Raw genomic sequence first — 21762 nt, forward strand, 5'->3', positions numbered from 1 at the left:
TTTTTCGTCCAGATCCGAAAATTCCCCACAAAAATAGCCCCAAAATTTTTTCTTGCAATTTGTTGGATCTTGTGAGATTTGGTTGTTTTGGTCCATGGATTTGATGTTTGGCAAGTGGATCTAGCCCCTCCCCAACAATCCCTACCCTTCCCACCACGAAATCCACGAAATCTTGCATTTCCCCCAATTTTTCCGCCCAAACCCGACAACACCGGGTGCCCGCACCCCCGGGCTGTTTGCCCCGGTCCACCCCGGGCACCCGCACCCCCCAAATCAGCCCACTTCCACCACTAATTTGGCCATAACTTCCACCTCCCAAGTCCGTTTTTGTGTTCTTTAGCTCGTTTGGAAGCCCTTGACACCCCCACCCACATATATCATTACCACCACCTTTAGCCTCCATCCAAAAATCAACCGAAAAATACCCACCTTCCGCATTTGACCGATTTTGAGTTGCGCTTTTCGTTTCCTAAGGTGTTTCGGCTACTTAGGAACGTGTCACATCGACATCACCGCAATTCATCATCATCTCGGAGTCATCTTCACCGCTAACCGTAAGAACGGACGGTAACCTCGACGACACTTACTCCTTACCTTTGCTTTTGCATTGATAGCCCGAGCCTTTTGCGTTGCTTACCCATCGAGACTAGCGAGTTGAGAATTGCCGGGCCACGCTACTGTGCACCGTAGTGATCTTGTTATCATCTTAGTGCCATAAGTCTCTCCCGTGCATATCTTACATACTTGTGTCATATCATACTTGGCTCGAGTATCAAGCATCGAAAAAAGAGAAAAGACAAGCATTTAAGCAAAAAGAGGAGACACAAAGAGCTTATAAGCAATAACATTGAGCCATTTTGCATATCATCTTGGTCACCGGATACATAGCATAGTCGGGATTGAAGACGACACGTTTCTCTTATAGGTTGGTGCACATGAGTATCTCGCCCATTTGAGCAATCGAGCTAGCGTCTCTCTAGTATTCGCACAACAAGAGCATTTTCCGTGGTCACACATTTTGAGCTCACCACTTGGTTGTGCGGATCCCATCTATCTTCCGTGTGTGTGTTCCTAGTGATACTCTTGGCTTTGATCTATTTGCTTTACTTGCATTTTTGTGAACCTTCTCAACCTTATCGATATCTTGACTAACATTTGCTTGAAATTTTTGCCACCATCCTAACCGAGCTCCTCCATAAGCCTTTTACTTGTAGGTGTGAGAAACAAACCCGGTTCCAATTCTACTATTGAGGCATTACATTGAGTGACACTTGTTACATCCTCAATCCTCGGAAAAGGTAACTTCGGTATTGTTCTCTCACTTTCCTACTCACCCCACTTGGTTATGATGGATAGGCCAAGTTCGTCGGCGAACCCGCTTTTCGTGGAGCAAGATGGTGATAATGACTTCGTCACCAAGAACCACTTCTTCATCGCGCAAAGAGCTCTCCATCAAGAAAATGAGGCCTTGGGTGAACGCCTCGATCGACTCGCCGCCGACGTTCGTCAAGCGGAAGCAAGGAACCGCGACTACATCGACGGAAAGTTCACTACACAAATGGAAGAGCTCCGCAACATGATCGTGCAACGCCTGCCTTCCTCGTCTACTTCAACAAGATGGCGCCACTCAAGCCACCGCTCAACTCGACACTCTTCGGACTACTCATCTTATGATACAAGTCCTCCGCGAGCTTGAGTCCCGCTACGTGATGCTCCCCAAGATCGCCATGCTCAAGAAAACCCATTCCATGGCAATGGCTTACAAGACCGTGTTCGAGCATGTGAAAGGGCGCGACAACAAGCGCAACTACCAAGGGAGCAAGAGCAAATGCCTCCACAAGTTCCACGGCAACAACATTAAGACGAAGACGCCATCCGTCAAGAACAAGAGGAACGAGCGCGCCTACACCAAGAGGAGGAAGATGCCGAAGCACTTCGACAACAACAACTACGGCGTGAAGTTCAAGCTCAAGCGGCCCTCGATGCACTACGAGGCTCCACACGGGCCGTTGCCCAACGCGGTCGAGAAGCACGTGAACAAGATGAAGCTCTTCATCAAGAGATACAAGAAGAAGCCGCGAGACGCGAAGAGCAACAAGAAAGGCGCAACCAAGCGCATATCCCTCGTCCTCCTCCAAGACAAGAACGTCACCAAGCAGAACAAGTGCTTCAAGACCCTCCTCCACGCCAAGAGTGACATCTCGAGGAACGAGCATTTGAGGACCTTCCTCCCTGGCAAGAGCGACATCAAAACCGCTACTTCGATGAAGAACTCCGCTACGGCAAGCTCAAGTTCACCATGCCCAAGTTCTCCGGAAGCAATGATCCCGAAGGGTATCTCTCATTGGCCTTGAAGGTGGACAAGATATTACGTCTTCACAACTACGACGAGGAAAAGAAGATCGCCATGGCCTCCCTCGAGTTCCAAGACTACGTTCTCATTTGGTGGGAACAAGTGATTGAGCGACGACGTACAAGAGGCGAACCACCAATCACAACTTGGACGGCGATGAAGGATGTCATGAGAGCTCGTTTCGTGCCTACACACTACACCCGTGATCTCTTCAAGAAGTTGCAACTCCTCAAACAAGGCACAAAGATGGTGGAAGAATACTACCAAGAAATGGAGATTTCCATGATACGAGCCAATGTGAAGGAAGACGACGAGCAAACAATGGCACGCTTCTTGAACCACCTCAACCACCCAATCAAGCGGATTGCCGATTTCCAACCATACTCAAACCTTCTCGAGCTAGTGAAGGAAATATGCCCTAGAGGCAATAATAAAGTTATTATTTATTTCCTTATATCATGATAAATGTTTATTATTCATGCTAGAATTGTATTAACCGGAAACTTGATACATGTGTGAATACATAGACAAACAGAGTGTCACTAGTATGCCTCTACTTGACTAGCTCGTTGATCAAAGATGGTTATGTTTCCTAGCCATTGACATGAGTTGTCATTTGATTAATGGGATCACATCATTAGGAGAATGATGTGATTGACTTGACCCATTCCGTTAGCTTAGCACTCGATCGTTTAGTATGTTGCTATTGCTTTCTTCATGACTTATACATGTTCCTATGACTATGAGATTATGCAACTCCCGTTTACCGGAGGAACACTTTGTGTGCTACCAAATGTCACAACGTAACTGGGTGAATATAAAGGTGCTCTACAGGTGTCTCCGAAGGTACTTGTTGGGTTGGCGTATTTCGAGATTAGGATTTGTGACTCCGATTGTCGGAGAGGTATCTCTGGGCCCACTCAGTAATGCACATCACTATAAGCCTTGCAAGCATTGCAACTAATGAGCTAGTTGCGGGATGATGTATTACGGAACGAGTAAAGAGACTTGCCGGTAACGAGATTGAACTAGGTATTGAGATACCGACGATCGAATCTCGGGCGAGTAACATACCGATGACAAAGGGAACAACGTATGTTGTTATGCGGTTTGACCGATAAAGATCTTCGTAGAATATGTGGGAGCTAATATGAGCATCCAGGTTCCGCTATTGGTTATTGACCGGAGAGGTGTCTCGGTCATGTCTACATAGTTCTCGAACCCGTAGGGTCCGCACGCTTAATGTTACGATGACGGTTATATTATGAGTTTATGTGTTTTGATGTACCGAAGGAGTTCGGAGTCCCGGATGAGATCGGGGACATGACGAGGAGTCTCTAAATGGCCGAGACGTAAAGATCGATATATTGGACGACTATATTCGGACTTCGGAAAGGTTCCGAGTGATTCAGGTATTTTTCGGAGTACCGGAGAGTTACGGGAATTCGTATTGGGCTTAATGGGCCATACGGGAAAGGAGAGAAAGGCTCCAAAGGGTGGCCGCACCCCTCCCCATGGACTAGTCCGAATTGGACTAGGGAGGGGGGGGGGCCTTCCTTCTTTCTCCTTCTCCCTTCCCTTCTCCTATTCCAACAAGGAAAGGAGGAGTCCTACTCCCGGTGGGAGTAGGACTCCCCCCTTGGCGCGCCATCCTCCTTGGCCGGCGGCCTCCCCCTTGCTCCTTTATATACGGGGGCAGGGGGGCACCCCATAGACACACAATTGATATACGATATTTTAGCCATGGGCGGTACCCCCCTCCACCATATTACACCTCGATAATATCGTTGCGGAGCTTAGGCGAAGCCCTGCGTCGGTAGAACATCATCATCGTCACCACGCCGTCGTGCTGACGAAACTCTCCCTCAACACTCGGCTGGATCGGAATTCAAGGGACATCATCGAGCTGAACGTGTGCTGAACTCGGAGGTGCCATGCGTTCGGTACTTGATCGGTCGGATCGTGAAGACGTACGAATACATCAACCGCGTTGTGTTAACGCTTCCGCTTTTGGTCTACGAGGGTACGTGGACAACACTCTCCTCTCTCGTTGCTATGCATCACCATGATCTTGTGTGTTCGTAGGAAAGTTTTTGAAATTACTACGTTCCCCAACAGCTAGTTCATCAAGCGACCAAGGCCGAGCGACAAGTCCAAGACGACTTCAAATACGCCAAGTACTCGTCCAAGTCCTACGGCTCCTACTCTCAAGCTCCCGCGACTTCGGTACCTCCTACCTCAACTATAGCGTCACCAAGTACCGGCGACAAGTCAAGTTCCAAGCAAGCTACGCCCTCCTCGACCCGTCCTCCGGCAAGCACCTACAAGCCCAAGTCTTCCTCATCTTCGGCGCCACCAACCGACACCGTCAAGACAAGTTCATTCAAGTGCTTCACATGTGGTGGCCGAGGACACGAGTCCTTCGAATGCACCAACAAGCGTACAATGATCTTCAACGATGATGGCACATACGACTCGATGAGTGAAGAAGAAATGGAAGCCGTTGAGCACGTGGCCATGCATCGGCGTGTGAACGAAGATGAAGATGACCAAGTGTTTTGCGACAACGATTCAAGTCCTTCTCTCGTGGTCTCCAAGGTCTTGACGCTTCAACACCACCAAGACAAAGACCAACGGTGCCACATCTTTCACACAAAGGCCGGCATCAATGGGCGTTCCGTCAAAGTCATCATCGATGGAGGAAGTTGTCACAACTTGGCAAGTGAAGAGCTATGTTCCAAGCTGCAATTGGTCAAGAAGAAGCACCCTCGCCCCTACAAGGTGCAATGGTTAAGCGACTCCAGCACTATTCAAGTGGAGCATACGGTGCAAGTTTCTTTCAAGATCGGCGCCTACGAGGACACCTTGGAGTGCGACGTGGTCCCGATGTCCGTGTGCCATCTCCTCTTGGGGAGGCCTTGGCAATTCGACCGCGGAGTCATACACAACGGACGAACCAACCACTACAGCTTCAAGATGAAAGGCAAGGAATATGTGCTTCGACCAATGTCACCAAGCCAAGTGATCGCCGATAAGCAAGCTTCCACCCATCGAGGAGATCCTAGTGAGAGAGTGAACCACCAAAAAGAAAGTGAGAGCCACAAGCCAAAATTGAGCGCCTCTTCGCCAAGAGAGAAAAACTTAGTCCTCCTAGCCACAAAAAGAGAGATGCGAGAAGTGTGTGAGAACCCATCGAGTGTCATCCACTTTCTCCTCCTATGCAAGGATGAGGTGACAAAAACTAACGATCCTAATCCTCTTCCTCTAGTGTTTTCTAACTTGTTGCAAGAATTCGAGGATGTCTTTCCCGATGAGCTACCTCCCGGTCTTCCTCTTCTATGTGGCATTGAACATAGGATCGACCTCATCCCCGGCGCTCCTCTTCCGAACAAGGCTCCCTACCGCGTCAACCCCGAAGAAACTAAGGAGATCCAACGGCAAGTACAACAACTCATCGACAATGGTCATGTACGTGAAATCTTAAGCCCTTGTGCCGTTCCGGTTATACTTGTGCCGAAGCAAGATGGTACTTTTCGCATGTGCTCCGATTGTAGACCCATCAATGCTCTCACCGTTCGTTATAGGCACCCCATACCTCGACTTGACGATATGCTAGATGAACTTAGCAGTGCCACTATTTTCTCCAAAATTGATCTTAAAAGTGGTTACTATCAAATTCGCATACAAGAGGGTGATGAATGGAAAACCGCTTTCAAAACCAAATTTGGCTTGTACGAGTGGTTGGTTATGCCTATGGGTTTATCGGAAGGTCCCGGTACTTTCATGCGTCTTATGCATTTTGTGCTTCGTCCTTACATTGGAGTGTTTGTTGTGGTCTACTTTGATGATACACTTGTTTTTAGCAAATCCATCAAAGATCATCTTAAACATGTTCGGGCTGTTTTGCAAACTCTTCGGAAGGAACGTCTCTATGCAAACATGAAAAGTGCACTTTTGGTGTTGACAAGCTTGTTTTCTTGGGTTTTGTTGTTTCCTCAAAGGGTGTCCATGTTGACGAGTCTAAAATTGAAGCAATTAAAACTTGGCCACAACCCACCAATTTGCAACAAGTGCGAAGTTTTCTTGGCCTTGCGGCTTTCTATCGTCGCTTTGTGAAGGATTTTAGCACTATAGCCGCCCCTTTGCATGCCTTGAGTAAGAAAAATGCTCCTTTTGTTTGGGGACCGTTGCAATCTACCGCTTTTGATGAGCTCAAATCTTTGCTTACTCATGCTCCGATTCTTGCTTTACCTAACTTTGACAAAACTTTTGAGGTTAATTGTGATGCAAGTGGTAATGGAATTGGTGGAGTTTTGATGCAAGAAAAGCGAGCTATTGCATACTTTAGTGAAAAACTCTCCGGTGCTCAACTTAACTATCCCATCTATGATAAAGAATTGTATGCTCTCGTGCATGTGTTGCATGCCTGGGAACATTATCTTAGACCGCATGAGTTTGTCATACATACCGATCATGAGACACTTAAGTACCTTAAAGGCCAAACCAAGTTGAATAAACGACATGCTAAATGGAGTGAATTTATTGAATCTTTCCCCTATGTGATCAAGTACATTAAGGGCAAAGAGAATGTTGTGGCGGATGCCCTTTCCCGCAAATGTACATCAAGATCTATTCTTAGCTCATGTACCTCACCTTGTGGGATTCCTCTTGAGAGAGAAGACTCCATTGGAGTACAAGGCCTCCTTTGGAGAAGATCCTAAGGGATTCCTCAAGCCCTCATCTCCTTCATAGGATTTGGGATGAACTCTACCATGTATCTTGTTTCCCTTTGATTGTTCATGTACCTTCTGGATCTTGTGTGTTTGTTGGTCTAGTGGATGTGTGATTGGACTTGTTCTTGAGTGTTCCTCTTGTTTTCTCTCTTGTGTTCATCTTGTTCTTGGGGATTCCCCCTCCAATTCGTGAAAGATCTTCACTTAGGGTTCCACCCTACAACATCTTGGTATCATGAGCCATGGTTTCTCACAAAATTGGAGCCCCCCTTCTTGTTCTCTAGCCTAATTTTGTTGTGTTCTTCCCCAAATTCAAAAATTTCCCCACCAAAAATAGCCCCAAATTTTTTGTGATTTGTTGGCTTGATGAGATTTTGTTGGATTTGATCCATGGATTTGCTTGGTTTCAAGTGGATCTAGCATTCCCCCATCCATCTCCACCTTTCCCTCCACGAAATCCATCAATTTCTTCCATCTTCCCACGATTTTCCGCCCAAATCCGACATCCCTGGGCACCCGGACCTCAAACCCCGGGCACCCGGACCCCCCGCCCACCCCCGCTGACCGCCCCGGGTGCCCGCACCCCAAACCCCGGGCACCCGCACCCCCGGGCTGTTTGCCTCGGACCACCCCGGGTGCCCGCACCTTCCACCCCCGGGCACCCGCACCCCCAGAATCAGCCGCGTGCACTTTACCGTTTCGGCCATAACTTTCACTCCCGCAGTCCGATTTCGCGTTCTTTAGCTCGTTGAGTAGCTATTGACATCCCCCATCCATCTAGATAGGTTCCAACACCATTTGACTCCATAAAAAAATTGGCATTTTGGCATCTTTGCATAGTGCCATCCACCCGATCACCCGCAAAACCACCATAGCTTTCCGCAACCTAACCCATTTTCGATCCATATAGCATTTGTGGTTGCTTGAGTGGTGACTTGAGTCTCCTAAGGTGTATCGGCTACTTAGGGACGGTCGCTTCGTCATCAACAACCACCACCACTTCCGCATTGCTAACTCCGGAACCACCTACGCTTTCCGCTACCACCATTTGACATTTGCCTTTGGAGATTTTGAGTTTGAGGTTTTTACCGTTTCCTAAGGTGTTTCGGCTACTTAGGGACGGGCCTACATCATCTTGGTATCTACATCAAGAACACTGCCACTCATCATCACCACGAGGTCATCTTCGACATCGACCACTTCGCCATTTTGACACCCAAACCGTAAGCAAGAACGGTAACCTTTATATCATCTTGGTATTGTGGTATCCCATCTTTGTACGTTTTTGCCATTACACTGTTAACCCCTTAGCCCATTTTGCATCACTTGCCTATCGAGACTAGCCTTTGAGTATTGACGGCAACGTTACTTGTGCACATTAGTGATCCGTACCTCCCATTGCATACATACCATATCATATTGGTATCATATTGGTATCATCATATCATCACTTGTGTCACAAGATTGTTCCCGCATATACAAAATTTCTATCTTGGTGTGTGCATTTCGCATAGTGGCCATATAAAAAAAAGAGAGAATAAGCTTTTAAGCAAAAAGGAAAAGAGAGCAAAGAGCTTGCAAGCAAGAGCCATAGCATCACCACATTGCATACCATACTACCATATTGATCATCTTGGATCATCGTGTGCGAAACACCGGGAACATCATAGACATAGCATACTTGGGATAGAAACTTGATACATTTTGCATCTTCTAGGTTGTGCACAAGTGTCGTATCTGCCTATTGAGCAATCGTTCTAGCGTCTCTCTTGAGTTGTGCAACACGAGCGTTTTCCGTGGATTCCACATTTTGTGCTCATTCCTTGGTTGCACGACCCCATTTATCTATCCGTGTGTGTTTCCGTGTGCCACATATTGCTATTGGTCTACTTGTTTCACTTGCCAATTTGTGAATCTTTTCCAACATTATTGACTCTTGCTAACATTTTGCATCAAATTTTTGTGCCACTATCCTCACCGAGCTCCACCATAAGCCTTACTTGTGTAGGTGTGAGTGAACAAGTCCGGTACCAATTCCACTATTCTTTCATCTCACATTGAGTGAAACGGGATACATCCTCAACTTTGGGAAAAGGTAACTTGGTATTGTTTATCTCATTTCCTACTCACATTTGCTTGAGTCTTGTGATGGATAGGCAAGGCATTTCATCTTCGGTCTTCCACGACAACGACAACGTGAACAACTACATCACCAAAACATCCATCTTCGGACTACAACGAGCAATGCAAGGCATTGAGCGACTCGCCATCGACATTCGCCAAAACGACGCAAGGATAAGGGACTACCTCGACTCCAAGTTGGCCAAACAAAGGGATCAAGTATGAGACATGATGGCCAACTACAAGTCTTCTTCCCCTTCGTCAGCTTCAAGGCGACGACGCTCAAGTGGCCAATCTTCAGAATGTCATCGAGCTCAAGCACTACAACACCATCTAGATGAAGATGCTCGCGATGCGTACACCTACAAGTCCCAAAAAGCTTTACATCAAGCTACGGCCAAACTTCATGAGTACAAGAGAAGACCACGAGACAAGCACCAACAAGACGGAGCTACGACTACACCACTTCGGCATCTTCGCCAAGAGTTATCAAGGCATCTTGGCCTTTGGATGTGCCATCTTCGGCCTTCATCCACGACAAGTGCGATGATGTGCCATCTTCGGCCTTCATCCACGACGAGAGTGATGATGTGCCATCTTCGGCCTTCATCCACGGCGACGACGACGAGATGGTTGAGCATGGGATTTTCCCTTCGACCACGGTGACGTATGATGACTTGAGTGACTTGTGCCACCATATTGAGAGTGAGAGTGACTTCACCACTAGCCCCATATATGATGAGTTGCGACACTTCCCATGTGAGGAGAGCCACAACTCCCACTACTTGAGTGAGACGAGTGACTCCACCATATGTGACATTGAGTGCACCTACCTTGAGGGAGTGAGTGAGCCACCACCACATAGAGAGAGTGAGGTCATTTTGATTTCTAACAACTTAACCTCTACCTCTATTGTGTCTTCTCATGTGGTGCTAGGTCCCATATATGATGATGCGCCGATCCGCGACGACTTCGTCCTTCCTATGGACAAGACGATGGCCATGGTGGACTATGATGCACCCCCCACATGGTTCCATCACGATGATGACGTTGACCACGCTTTGGCCTTTGCCACCTCACCTACACCACTTGAGTGGAACGACAAAGGTAACATAGGTGAAGGTGATGCTCTTGTCCCACTAGTGGACGTTCTTGACATTGATTGCTTGCATGATGTTGCTCCACCTATTGTCATGCTTCATGCTAGTTCGACTTCCCCTTGCGATGATTTACCCATTTATGATGAGTTTGATGATTGCCATGAGGAGTCTATTAGTTGTGATGACTTGTTACATAGGATTTCTTGTGTTAATTCTTTCGGTCACATCATGTTTGACAATCCGCTTGACTTGTCATATGCTATGCATGAGATCAACAATATGTCATATTTGCAATCTCTTCATAGTGACTATGCATATGCCATCAACATAAACCCAATTTGCACATATGGCATAGATGACAAGCCCATGGTTATTGGCATGTGCTTTTCTTGCGATGATATTGCCATGCTTCCTTTACATGATTTGCGCAATTCATCTACTATGCCATGCCATGATCACATTGTTCCAAATATGCATTGTTTTGGACGTTGTCAAAATTCTCCATGTGATGTTTCCACTATTGCTCATGAGGAGACCCCCATAGTCTCCTCCTACATATTAGGAGATTTTGATTCATCCTATCCATTGCATGATCCCACTACTTGTGTGCACCATATGCTCCCCATGAATGAAAATGCTATTGATATGGCATATACTTGTATGCTAGATTTGCATCCCAATAAGGTTATACATAACAACTATTCTTTCATGATGGATGACATGTTCTTATACCATGCATCAAATTTCTTTGAGCGATGCTTATATTGTGCTAACTCACACATGCACATACACATCATGATGGATGATGTGTACATTTACCACACACACAATTTCTTTGGTTTGTGTCTCTTTTGTGTAGGTACCCTTGAATACTTGTCAACCTCACAATCCCATGAGTTGACAAAACGAGCTCTAGAGAGCAATGATGACATGGGATCCCGTGGTTTGCCTTTCCCACCGCTCTCTTCGTGCAAAGACTTCGCGCATTCCTTCTACATGGCTCTCACATGGTTATGGGTTATCGTCCATTACATATTATATGCCCATCTTGCCATGTTCACTTTGCATGATATGCTCATTCCTATGCCTTTGCCATGCATTTGTGACCCATGCTTTGCATTACACATGATGATTAATTCTACTACGTGTATGTGTATTTGCAAGCTTGGTGGAGACATTGCTTGTTATTGCCATGTTTGCTATGTGCCCCATGCCTATGATGATACTCTGATCTTGCTTTGTGCTCGCGCTTGCGATATGTCATGTGCATTTCCTATATCTATTATTTGCTCACATGACATGATTGCCATGATTTCCTATAGCATGTTGCATCTTTGCACTACTAGCTTGAATGATTTGATTGCCGCGCACATGTTGCAAAATTGCTATATCAATTGTGTTGAGTGCCCCACTATCTTCACCACACCATATGCACATTATGCTTGGATTGTCTTGCACTTGCCCCACATGTTTAGACATTTCATTTCTTTCGGTGTTGTGAATGACTCTTATGCCTACCATAGACCATTCATTGAGAGTCTTATGCGTGCTTGCTATGATCTTGAGGTTGATGCTTGTTCTCTTGTCAAACATATTTGCATCTCCACCTCCCATTTACATGCTTGTTTCCATGATGTCCTTGATTGTGCTCCATTTATATGCTTAAATGCCATGACACACTTCTTTGTCAAACCGTATGCTATGCTTGATGACAACACTTGTTGGGTGAATCACCTCTTGAATGCTTGGTTTTGCTTTAATGCCAACCACATTTGTTTTTCCAAGTGCTTGTTATCTTTGCTCCTTTTGAAGGAATTACAAGCCAGTGCGACATTGGAGAGTGACCATTTCGCGCTTCCACATGACAAGTGCTTGGTGGTTGTCCACTTCTACACGGCGACGCCATCTCGTTACCATGGTGATGAAGATCACGATTCGTGGACGGATCTCTCACAAGGGGGGGGGGAGATGATGCGGAGCATCCCTCGACCATCCCCATGGACGTCACACCGCCACCGCAAGCATGGAGAGGACCTACGACGAGACCTCACGCACGCGACGTCGGAACCGAGGTGAACTCTTTCCTCTTTGAGTTTCATTCGGATTCACATGAGAGTCGGGTTCTACCTCAAATGGATACATTGTCCATTCTTAGGTACCAAGGACATGATCGTGAAGAAGCTAGGAGGAAGCCACAAGCAACCGAGAAGAAGGAGAAGGAAGGAGAGCGGCCAAAGCGCGAAGACACGGAGGCGCTGGACCCCCCGGGTGCCCGGCCCTACATGCCCCGGGTGCCCGGGCCTTTGGCCACTGCCTGGGTGGCGCCCCTGAGCGCCCCGGGTGCTCGGCCAACTGGCCCCGGGTGCCCAGCCCACGCTGGGAGCTGCCACCACTAGCCCGAGTGCCCGGGCCACCAACCCCCAGGTGCCCGGCCCCTCCTCCAGCCGGCCCCCTGCCTGGCCCGGGTGCTCGGCCTCATGGCCCCGGGTGCCCGGCCTGCCGCCCGGTCTGGCCCAGCTCGCCCCGGGTGCCTGGGCTCTCACCCCCTGGGTGCCCGGCATACTCCTCCAGCCGCCTGGAGCCACCGCGGGTGCCCGGGCATGGAGCCCCCGGGTGCCCGGTCCACCTGCTGCCCCGGCCACTGACCGGTCCGGGTGCCCGGCCCCCTTTGCCCCGGGTGCCCGGACCCTGCCGAGAGTGTGTGCGTTTTCAGGGTCATTTTGGACCTTTGTATCCCCCTCTCCCTCTATTTCGTCCCTAGACTATAAGTACCTCCCACCTAGCTCATTTAGAGGATAGCAAAGTATTTTAGAACACAAAGAGGGCTTTGCTCATCTTCCTCCTCTTGGAGATCTTGACCTCCTCTAGGAGTAGCTCCTCTTGGAGATCAAGCCCTCCTTCTTGGGGAAGATCCTCTTGTATTTCAAGACCTCACCTAGTGGGAAGAACTTTATCCTAGTGCTATTTTCCTTGAATTGTTCATGTAATCTTGTGGATCTCTTGTATGCTACTCTAGTGGATGTGATATTGGGTTTGTTTGAGTTTTGTGCCTTGTGTTCTTGAGTGTTCTTCCTCCTTTTCCCCCTCCAAGTGTGAAAAGATACCCTCTAGGGTTTCACCCTACAACATCTTGGTATCATGAGCAAGGTTGATTCACATCTTGGAGTCCCATCCCCCCATTTGCTAGCTTGATTTTGGTGTTTTTCGTCCAAATTCGAAAATTCCCCACAAAAATAGCCCCAAATTTTTTTCTTGCAATTTGTTGGATCTTGTGAGATTTGGTTGTTTTGGTCCATGGATTTGATGTTTGGCAAGTGGATCTAGTCCCTCCCCAACAATCCCCACCCTTCCCACCACGAAATCTTGCATTTCCCCCAATTTTTCCGCCCAAACCCGACACCACCGGGTGCCCGCACCTCAACCCCCGGGTGCCCGCACCCCCGGGCTGTTTGCCCCGGTCCACCCCAGGCACCCGCACCCTCCACCCCCGGGTGCCCGAAACCCCCCAAATTAGCCCACTTCCACCCGGGCACCCGGGGCGAGCTGGGCGCGGCCCAAGTGGCAGGCAGGGCACCCGGGGCGGCTGGGCAAGGTCCAGGTGGAGGGGCCGGGCACCCGGGGCCGGCTGGGGCGCCACCCAGGATATGGCCGGGCACTCGGGCCAAGGTAGCCGGGCACCCGGGGGGGTCCCGGGGCTGTGGCCCTTCCTTCTTCTCCTTCTCCTCTCCTTTCCCATGCTTCGTGGTCGCTCGAGCCTCCGTCCTCTCCTTCTCACGAACACCTTCTTGGCACCTAAGAGTGAATAATGTTTCCATTGAAGGTAGAACCCGATTCTCGTGTGAACTCGAATGGAATTTGAAGAGGAAGGAGTCAACCTCGGTTTCGGTGGCACGTGCGTGTGCTCTTGTCATCGGTCTTCTCCATCCTTGCGGTGGTGGTGTGACGTCCATGGTGATGGTCGAGGGATGCTCCGCATCATCTCACCCCCCTTGGGAGAGATCCGTCCACGGATCGTGATCCTCATCACCATGGTAACGAGGTGGCGGCCCCGTGGAGAAGTGGACAACCACCAAGCACTTGTCATGTGGAAGCTCGAAATGGTCACTCTCCAATGTCGCACCATCTTGTAATACCTTGAGAAGGAGCAAGAACAACAAACACTTGGAAAACGAATGTGGTTAGCGTTAGTGCAACACCAAGCATTCAAGAGGTGATTCACCAAACAAGTGTCGTCATCAAGCATAGCATATGGTTTGACAAGGGAGTGTGGCATAGCATGTAAGCACATAAATTTAGCACGTGGAAAAGCATCATGGAAACAATCATGCAAAGGTGAGGGAAAGGTGCTAATATGTTGGACATGAGAATAAGCATCTACCTCAAGCCCATAGCAAGCATGCATAAGACTCTCAATGAACGGTCTATGGTAGGCATGAGAGTCATCCACAACACCAAGAGAAATGAAATGTCTAAACACATGGGGCAAGTGCAAGACAATCCAAGCATACTGTGCATATGGTGTGGTGAAGAAAGTGAGGCACTCAACACAAAGGATATAGCAATTTTGCAACATGTGCGAGGCAATCAAGTCATGAGAGCGGATAGTAGGCATAGGCATATGTGACGTAATGACATTGTTGCAACCAAACATTTGATAGTAGCAAGTAATCCAAGAATTGTATGCAACATGAGAAAGAATAAGAGCAATCAAGTCGTGCAAACTAGTGGAGCGAAGATGCAACTCACTAGAGGAAGTCATGGCAATCATGTCATGTGAGCAAATAATAGATATAGGAAATGCACATGACATATCGCGAGCACGAGCACAATGCAAGATCATAGTATCATCGTAGGAATCGATCACAAAGCAAACATGGCAATAACAAGCAATATCTCCACCAAGCTTGCAAGTACACATACAAGTAGTAGAATCAATCATCATGTGTAATGCAAAGCATGGGTCACAAATGCATGGCAAAGGCATAGGAATGAGCATATCATGTAAAGTGAACATGGCAAGATGGGCATACAAGATGTAATGGACGCTAACCCATAACCATGTGAGAGCCATGTAGAAGAAATGCGCGAAGTCTTTGCGCGAAGAGAGCGGTGGGAAAGGCAATCCATGTGATCCCAAGTCATCGTTGCTCTCCAGAGCTTGTTTTGTCAACTCATGGGATTGTGAGGTTGACAAGTATTCATGGGTACCTACACAAAAGAGACACAAACCAAAGAAAGTGTGCGCGTGGTAAATGTACACATCATCCATCATGATGTGTATGTGCATGTGTGAGTTAGCACAAGATAAGTATCGCTGAAAGAAATTTGATGCATGGTATAAGAACATGTCATCCATCATGAAAGAATAGTTGTTATGTATAACATGATTGGGATGCAAATCTAGCATACAAGTATATGGCATATCAATAGCATTTTCATTCATGGGGAGCATATGGTGCACACAAGTAGTGGGATCATGCAATGGATAGGATGAATCAAAATCTCCTAATATGTAGGAGGAAACTATGGGGGTCTCCTAATGAGCAATAGTGGAAACATCACATGGAGAATATTGACAACATCCAAAACAATGCATATTTGGAACAATGTGATCATGGCATGGCATAGTAGATGAATTGCCCAAATCATGTAAAGGAAGCATGGTAATGTCATCGCAAGAAAAGCAAATGCCAATAACCATGGGCTTGTCATCTATGCCATATGTGCAAATTGGGTTTATGTTGATGGCATATGCATCACTATGAAGAGATTGCAAATATGACATATTGTTGATCTCATGCATAGCATATGACAAGTCAAGCGGATTGTCGGACATGATGTGACCGAAAGAATTAACACAAGAAATCCTATGTAACAATTCATCACAACTAATAGACTCCTCATGGCAATCATCAAACTCATCATAAATGGGTAAATCATCGCATGGGGAAGTTGAACTAGCATGAAGCATGACAATAGGTGGAGCAACATCATGCAAGCAATCAATGTCAAGAACGTCCACTAGTGGGACAAGAGCATCACCTTCACCTTTGTTACCTTTGTCGTTCCACTTAAGTGGTGTAGGTGAGGTGGCAAAGTCCAAAGCGTGGTCAACGTCATCATCGTGATGGAACCATGTGGGGGGTGCATCATAGTCCACCATGGTCATCGTCTTGTCCATAGGAAGGACGAAGTCGTCGCGAATCAGCGCGTCATCATAAATGGGACCTAGCACCAAATGAGAAGACACCATAGAGGTCGAGGTTAAGTTGTTAGAAATTGAAATGACCTCACTCTCTCTATGTGGTGGTGGCTCACTCACTCCCTCAATGTAGGTGCACTCAATCTCACATATGGTGGAGGCACTCAAATCACTCAAGTGGTGGTGTTGGTGGCTCTCCTCACATGGGAATGGGTGAAACTCGTCATATATGGGGCTAGTGGTGAAGTCACTCTCACTCTCAATATGGTGGCACAAGTCACTCAACTCATCATACGTCGCCGTGGTCGAAGGGAAAATCCCATGCTCAACCATCTCGTCGTCGTCGCCTGGATGAAGGCCGAAGATGGCACATCATCGCTCTCATCGTGGATGAAGGCCGAAGATGGCACATCATCACTCTCCTCCATGACCGAAGGGAAAATCCCATGCTCGATCATCTCGTCACCGTCGTCGTGGATGAAGGCCGATGTAGGTGTACTCATCAGAGGTAGGCGAAGATGTCGTACGTCCAAAGGCGAAGATGCCTTGCGATGATTTACCCATTTATGATGAGTTTGATGATTGCCATGAGGAGTCTATTAGTTGTGATGACCTGTTACATAGGATTTCTTGTGTTAATTCTTTCGGTCACATCATGTTTGACAATCCGCTTGACTTGTCATATGCTATGCATGAGATCAACAATATGTCATATTTGCAATCTCTTCATAGTGACTATGCATATGCCATCAACATAAACCCAATTTGCACATATGGCATAGATGACAAGACCATGGTTATTGGCATTTGCTTTTCTTGCGATGATATTGCCATGCTTCCTTTACATGATTTGCGCAATTCATCTACTATGCCATGCCATGATCACATTGTTCCAAATATGCATTGTTTTGGACGTTGTCAAAATTCTCCATGTGATGTTTCCACTATTGCTCATGAGGAGACCCCCATAGTCTCCTCCTACATATTAGGAGATTTTGATTCATCCTATCCATTGCATGATCCCACTACTTGTGTGCACCATATGCTCCCCATGAATGAAAATGCTATTGATATGCCATATACTTGTATGCTAGATTTGCATCCCAATCATGTTATACATAACAACTATTCTTTCATGATGGATGACATGTTCTTATACCATGCATCAAATTTCTTTCAGCGATACTTATCTTGTGCTAACTCACACATGCACATACACATCATGATGGATGATGTGTACATTTACCACGCACACACTTTCTTTGGTTCGTGTCTCTTTTGTGCAGGTACCCATGAATACTTGTCAACCTCACAATCCCATGAGTTGACAAAACAAGCTCTGGAGAGCAACGATGACTTGGGATCACATGGATTGCCTTTCCCACCGCTCTCTTCGCGCAAAGACTTCGCGCATTTCTTCTACATGGCTCTCACATGGTTATGGGTTATCGTCCATTACATATTATATGCCCATCTTGCCATGTTCACTTTTCATGATATGCTTATTCCTATGCCTTTGCCATGCATTTGTGACCCATGCTTTGCATTACATGTGATGATTAATTCTACGACGTGGATGTGTATTTGCAAGCTTGGTGGAGACATTGCTTGTTATTGCCATGTTTGCTATGTGCCCCATGCCTATGATGATACTATGATCTTGCTTTGTGCTCGCGCTTGCAATATGTCATGTGCATTTCCTATGTCTATTATTTGCTCACATGACATGATTGCCATGATTTCCTATAGCATGTTGCATCTTTGCACTACTAGTTGAATGATTTGATTGCCTCGCACATGTTGCAAAATTGCTATATCAATTGTGTTGAGTGCCCCACTATCTTCACCACACCATATGCACATTATGCTTGGATTGTCTTGCACTTGCCCCACGTGTTTAGACATTTCATTTCTTTCGGTGTTGCGAATGACTCTTATGCCTACCATAGACCATTCATTGAGAGTCTTATGCGTGCTTGCTATGATCTTGAGGTTGATGCTTGTTCTCTTGTCAAACATATTTGCATCTCCACCTCCCATTTACATGCTTGTTTCCATGATGTCCTTGATTGTGCTCCATTTATATGCTTAAATGACATGACACACTTCTCTGTCAAACCGTATGCTATGCTTGATGACAACACTTGTTGGGTGAATCACCTCTTGAATGCTTGGTTTTGCTTTAATGCCAACCACATTTGTTTTTACAAGTGCTTGTTATCTTTGCTCCTTTTGAAGGAATTACAAGACGGTGCGACATTGGAGAGTGACCATTTCGCGCTTCCACATGACAAGTGCTTGGTGGTTGTCCACTTCTACACGGCGACGCCATCTCGTTACCATGGTGATGAAGATCATGATCCGTGGACGGATCTCTCCCAAGGGGGGGAGATGATGCGGAGAATCCCTCTACCATCCCCATGGACTTCACACCGCCACCGCAAGCATGGAGAGGACCTACGACGAGAGCTCACGCACGCGACGTCGGAACCGAGGTGAACTCTTTCCTCTTTGAGTTTCATTCAGATTCACACGAGAGTCGGGTTCTACCTCAAATGGATACATTGTGCATTCTTAGGTACCAAGGACATGATCGTGAAGAAGCTAGGAGGAAGCCACAAGCAACCGAGAAGAAGGAGAAGGAAGGAGAGCGGCCAAAGCGCGAAGACACGGAGGCGCTGGACCCCCCCGGGTGCCCGGCCCTACATGCCCCGGGTGCCCGGGCCTTTGGCCACTGCCTGGGTGGCGCCCCTAAGCGCCCCGGGTGCCCGGCCAACTGGCCCCGGGTGCCCGGCCCTCGCTGGGAGCTGCCACCGCCACCCCGGGTGCCCGGGCCACCAACCCCCGGGTGCCCGGGCCACCAACCCCCGGGTGCCCGGCCCCTCCTCCAGCTGGCCCCCTGCCTGGCCCGGGTGCTCGGCCTGCCGCCCGGTCCGGCCCAGCTCGCCCCGGGTGCCCGGGCTCTCACCCTCGGGTGCCCGGCCTACTCCCTCCAGCCGCCTGGTGCCACCCCGGGTGCCCGAGCATGGAGCCCCCAGGTGCCCGGTCCACCTGCTGCCCCGGCCACTGACCGGTCCGGGTGCCCGGCCCCCTTTGCCCCGGGTGCCCGGACCCCTCCGAGAGTGTGTGTGTTTTCAGGGTCATTTTGGACCTTTGTATCCCCCTCTCCCTCTATTTCGTCCCTAGACTATAAGTACCTCCCACCTAGCTCATTTAGAGTATAGGAATGTATTTGATAGACAAAGAGAGAGCTTTGCTCATCTTACTCCTCATGGAGATCATGACCTCCTAAGGCAGAAGATCCACTTGTGGATACCAAGGCCTCCTCTTGGGGAAGGATCCCCATCTTAGGATCATCAAGCCCTCATCTCCTTCATAGGATTTGGGATGAACTCTACAATGTATCTTGTTTCCCTTTGATTGTTCATGTACCTTGTGGATCTTGTGTGTTTGGTGGTCTAGTGGATGTGTGATTGGACTTGTTCTTGTACGAATGCACATCTCGGCCGTCGGGTAGCTGATCACCATTTCAAAGTCTATATCCGTGGTTCAAGAAATGGAATTGCTATTCTGGATTCAGACAAGACACTGATTTGTTTACGAAACTCTCTTCATTTTATAGGATCTCCCAGTCGTCAAAAATGTCGTTCCTTCTTTTTAAAGACCAATCATTTATTTATTTATGAGATAACAGAAGAAATGGCGAGCTATTTAAGAAATGTGAATTCTCATTGTTTCGATGATTCTCAATGGAAGAACGGGGCATTTTTGACCAATTCTTTTGCAAAAAAAAATTCCGTTCAAGAAAGAAGAAGATCAATTTTGGGTTGAACCAACAACCTGATTGTGTGGTTATTCTGAATGTAGATAGAAAGACTTCGGTCATACTGGAAGCTGATGGATCACAAATACCTATTCCATCCTTAGTTGATTCTATGATCCCATGGGAATCCTATAAAAGAATCACTTATCCCATCCCAGCGAATGATCCTATATAGTTCGTATATCTATTTCGTCATTCGATCATGAAAACAATGATTCTTGAACAAAATGCGATTAGTAGAGAAGCGCAATCTCTCAGAGTCACTTTTAGTACGGGGAAGTCCATAGGAGGGATGAGATCCGCCTGCTACTCCACCTCTTCTTCTTCCTCAATAGACGAAGAAGAAAATAGGGCCAAGGCGCTATTGGAGATGCGCAAAAAATATCCATCGGGAGATGGCGCTGACACTGACGCTAACGCTCGCAAGGCGGTTTTGCAGGAAATTTCTAAAAATACTTTTTTTCGTTGAGCTCATAACCTGGTTTGGGCCGATTGACTCTGAGAGCGATCGAGGGGTCGCGGGCTCACACCTTGCTTTTGCGCATAAGATCGAAAAGATCCTAGAATTTAATGGAAAGAGCAGCGGCTCTCTGAGAGACCTCATTGATCTTAAATTGGATTTGGAAGACGCCTCTAAAAGAGAGGAGATTCTACTTCCATATTTTTGCTCAAAAAAAGAGGCAAAGTCCTAGCGTGATACAAAAAGAAATAATGGGCAAGGGCGGGGAATGATAGGTTCATAGATGTGGAGTAATCAGTTCTTCATTTGAAGAGTTAGTTGGCTGGCCTACCGGCCCACAGATGTAGAGAGGTTGCCCCCACCATCCTCTTGAACTACGAAATCAAAGCGATTCCTGTTGATGGAAGAAAGGCTAATTTCGTTTGATCCGATCCGCCTATGCCAGTTCGAGTCTGGCGAGTCGCTATCATCTGTTGCCCTAACTTTTTCTATTAGCTCATCTTGTCCGTAGTGATATTTTGGAGAAGGAGCAATTACCGGAGTGAGAAAGGTAGAAAGAAGCAATCACGAAAGCTAGTGCTAGTTGTGGCTTTTTGTACTAATCTTGTTTGTTCGGTAGCTCGCATCAGCAGCTTTAAAAGGAATAGAAAACGAGGCTTTTTCCACCACACCAGGGGTGGGCATTACGCTCAAGCAGGGGAAGTCAATTTGACTGCTGCTCGAGAACCTGTTTGAACAAGAAGAAGTAGCATGGCTCCAGCGGGGCAGAGCTAATTGGCTACGACATGGTGACCGAAATACAATTTTTTTCGACCACTTTGCAATTGCAAGAAAAAAGAGGAATCTGATCAAGTACTTGATGAGCGATACTGGAGATCGAATAGAAGGTAATGACTTACTCTATACACATATTTAGGGCTATTTCTCTCATCTGTTTAATACGCAATTCTCTTCGATAAGAAAGGTTCTC

At 47.3% G+C, this 21762-nt stretch overlaps 1 pseudogene; it reads left to right on the forward strand.

The window, feature by feature from the left end:
* The first annotated feature begins 1348 nt into the window (after positions 1 to 1348).
* On the forward strand, positions 1349 to 21463 carry LOC120974232 (uncharacterized; annotated as a pseudogene).
* Positions 21464 to 21762: the final 299 nt, after the last annotated feature.

Source organism: Aegilops tauschii, chromosome 2 (assembly GCF_002575655.3).
Source record: "Aegilops tauschii subsp. strangulata cultivar AL8/78 chromosome 2, Aet v6.0, whole genome shotgun sequence".
NCBI classification, from domain to species: domain Eukaryota; kingdom Viridiplantae; phylum Streptophyta; class Magnoliopsida; order Poales; family Poaceae; genus Aegilops; species Aegilops tauschii.